A 4,039-nucleotide genomic window follows, 5' to 3' on the forward strand; every position below is an offset into this window, starting at 1 on the left:
CTCATCCCTGGACAACTGTTGTTGCCATCCCTGGACACCTGTAGTTGCCATGGAGGAACAACTGCAGTTGCCATGCCAGTGCAACTACATTTGCCATGCCATGGCAACTACAGTTGCCATACAGGAACAACTGCGGTTGCCATACCGACGCAACTACAGTTGCCATGCCAGTAAAACTGCAGTTACCACATCAGGGGCAACTGCAGTTGCCGTGCTAGCACAAAACTGCATTTGCCATGAATTGACCAACCACTACTATGCTTACAGGTTATTACGCTGGTGGTAACTCGGCAAACGTCTCATGGCAAACTTCACAAATTGCAGGTGGAGCACGTCATTATGGTGTCACAGACCACACAAGATGGTCAAATGGAGCACAACAAGGTAAGGAAAAAATCTGAACCACAAAAAACAGCGCTACATTTGTTATTTGTAGTTATTTGTAAACAAAACAATTAGTTGCCATGTTTGTTGAACAGTAGCTGCCATGACTGGACAGCTACAGCTGCCATACATGTCCATGCACAGACTCACGGCTTGCTGTTTGAAATGATGTCATGCCAAATCGCTCGAAGATGGTGTGATCCATTGCGATGCACATGTTATCCAAACAAAAAATTTACTCTCGTACCTGTTTTTTCTATTACAGGGCCTACAACTACACTGAACAGCGGCGCGGGGACATCTACGGCGGGGAGCTCCGAGCGCACGGAAGACGCGTTCCACCAGCCAGCAGACAATCATGCCGCAAACAATTTCGAGTCAGAGTCGGGAATGGCAATCATTCCAGCAATGCCGACAAGCACCCCTTTGAACACAAGCACTCGCAACACTCAATTAGATGGAACTGCCGCCGATACCGAAGTGAATGATAAAACTGACGACGACGCACAAGGGGATGAAGATGGTGGGCAATCAGAGATCGTGGTACCTCAGCCACCGTACATTGGGTAGAGATTTGAATCGTTCGAACAAGCAAAGGAATACTACCAGACATATGCAAAGTTCCATGGATTTGCGGTCAACACCGAGTACCATAGGAAAATTAAGAAAACTAACGAGTACAGCAGAGGTGAGATGAGGTGCCACAAGGCACGGAGGAACAAGAAGGGGAAAGGTGTTGCGCCTGTCGTTCCGGAACGAAAGAGAGGTATCATTCTCAAGACTGAGTGCCCTGTCCGGTGTAAGCTAAACGTAGATGGAGCACAGTGGGTGGTCAATGAATATTTTGACGAGCACAACCACCAACTCATAAAGAAGTTTGACCTGGTAAAATTTCTGACCGCCCACACAGGGTTCACCCCCGTCGAAAGGCAATTCGTAAAGCTGCTACATGATTGTAACGTCGGTCCATCAAGAATGGTACAGATACTATCTCTCATCCACAGCAAAAAGGGGACTCTGAGTAGCATGCCGTACATACCAGCTGACGTCACAAACCTACAGGCCAAGTACCATAGAGAGAGCAAGTTGGCAGACATAGAGGCCACAATGGCCTACTTCGATGAAAAAACGAAGGAAGATCCAGATTTCTTCTACAGGATAAGGTTGGACGATGAGGACCGTGTCAGGAACATGTATTGGGTGGATGGTGCTGCAAGGAGAGCCTACAAACATTTCCGAGATTGCATTTCATTCGACGCGACGTACCTCACCAATATGTACAAGATGCCATGCGCTCCGTTCATAGGAATAAATAACCACAATCAGTCGTTGCAGTTCGGCTGCGGGCTCGTCCGGAACGAAGACACAGATGGGTACGTTTGGCTATTCAAGACCTTCTTGGAGTGCATGGATGGACTTGCTCCGATGAACATAATAACAGACCAAGATTTCAGCATGCGTGCAGGCATAGAGGAGGTCTTTCTATTGGCAGTGCACAGGCACTGCAGGTGGCACATTATAAAGAAGGCTGAGGAGATGCTAGGACCGTTCTTTGCTGACCGTCCAGAGCTGCACAAGGCATTCGAGCTGTGCGTGGACCACAGCTTGACGGTGGAGGAGTTTGAAAGGAGCTGGATGGCCATGACTGAAACACATCAAGTCCAAGACAACGAGACTCTTGTTAGCCTGTGGGAGAAGCGAATGTACTGGGTGCCGGCCTACTTCATGCAGTGCTTCTTCCCCTTTCTGCAGACTACGCAGCGCAGCAAGGGGTTCAATGCTATTTTGAAGCGGTACGTCAACCCTGGCAACTCATTGCTACAGTTTGCCAAGCAGTACACAACTTTGCAACAAAAAATTCTGGGATCTGAGCTACAGCAAGAAGCGACCACAGCACTAAAGCAGCCAAAATTGCTAACGTATTTACCGATAGAGAGGCAAATGAGCAAGATATACACCAACAAGATCTTTAACAAGTAAGTCAGTTGCGTTACAGTCTTATTTGCAGAAAAAGCACCAAGTCAGTAGGTGCCTTATAGAGTGCAATGTAGTTGCCATGTTTAATGAAATACTGTTTGCCATGCTTACTCAGCTGCATGATGCCATGTTCAATGAAAATTCTGTTTTGGCATGCTTGCTCGGGTGCATTTTCATTGTTGAATGAAGTTCAGTTGCCATATTTAATGCACTGTGCTTCTATTGGGCCATGTTGGCATGCAAATGCCAATGTCAACTGGAAAAAATGTTATATTGGCGACACATATGCCGAAATGCAGTTGCCATGTTTAATAAAATGCATCTGCCATGTTTGTTGAAATGCAATTGACATATTTACTCAACTGTAGATGCCATGTTTAAAATAAAAGGGCAGTTGCCATGTTTTATGCAATGTGCATCCATTGGGGAATGTTGGTGTGGAAAAATGACGATGTCCAGTTGAAAATGTACTACAGTTGCCATGTCTAGTGTACTGCATTTGCCATGTCTAGTGTACTGCATTTGCCATGTTCAACGTACTATATTTGCCATGTTCAATGAACTATGTTTGCCAAACAAAATGCATTTCTATTTCCATGACAACATAAGGTGGTACAAGAAAAGAGCGCATGATAGTTTAACAGAAAACACACAAAACTTGCAGATTCCAGGAAGAAATAAAGTGTGCCAGCATGTTCACGGCTTTCCAAGTGGACGAACATACGTTCAAGGTGTGTTCTATTTTGGGCATGTCAGATTCAGAACCTGAAGACCCGGACAAAGGAAGGAACTACTTCGTCAAAGCCTGGATAGGCGAAGGCGAGTACTACTGCCAATGATGCAAGTTCGAACGGGACGGCATTGTGTGCTGTCACATACTAAAAGTAATGGACATGAACGCTGTGACACGGATGCCCCGCCATTTCATAAGGCGACGATGGACTTGGGACGCTGACGACGCGTTGGCGCCGCAGACAACACACGCAGTTCTGGCTGTGCATGACGAGAGACCTGAGTCAACCATGGAAGCCGTGAGGCACGTTGTGTTGACAAAGAACTATGCTGAGCTAATTGATGAAGTGTGCAAGAGTGATGAGACAGCGAGAGTCGCAGAAAAACACAGGAAGGCACCGAAAAGAGAGCTTGATGAGATCAAGAAGAGGAAAGCTGAGGAAGCCTTACACCGGTTCCCCCGCACATCAAGTGTGCCTTCATCCATGGGGCCATCATCTGAAAACTCGGAGATAGGATCTGGAACAGCAAGCACACAGACCCAGGTCAGGAACCCACCCTGTTCTATCACAAAGGGTCGTTCGAGAGAGATAAGGTACAAGTCGGGATTGGAGATCCAAGCAAAACACAAGAAAACAAAGAAAGGGGCGGGCAATCCATGAGCAAAAATTGGGGCGATGTGACATGGTCCTTGTGGACAGTTTGTTTTGTACCCTATATGATGAGAATTTTTTTAAAAAAAATTGGGAGAATGACTCTTGAGGGGCACCAGAAGTGGAAGGAAAATTCATTGAATGGATAAATGCAGTTGCCATGTTATGGGTACTTAATCTGCCATGTTATGTGTAGTTAATCTGCCATGTTATGTGTAGTTGGTCTGCCATGCTATTTTATACTAAATATGCCATGCTATTTTATACTAAATATGACATGCTATTTTATAGTA

At 45.9% G+C, this 4,039-nt stretch overlaps 1 pseudogene; it reads left to right on the plus strand.

Annotated features, from left to right (window-relative positions):
* The first annotated feature begins 1,491 nt into the window (after positions 1-1,491).
* LOC125518958 lies at positions 1,492-3,755 on the plus strand (annotated as a pseudogene).
* Positions 3,756-4,039: the final 284 nt, after the last annotated feature.

Source organism: Triticum urartu, chromosome 7 (assembly GCF_003073215.2).
Source record: "Triticum urartu cultivar G1812 chromosome 7, Tu2.1, whole genome shotgun sequence".
In the NCBI taxonomy this organism is placed as follows: Eukaryota; Viridiplantae; Streptophyta; class Magnoliopsida; order Poales; family Poaceae; genus Triticum; species Triticum urartu.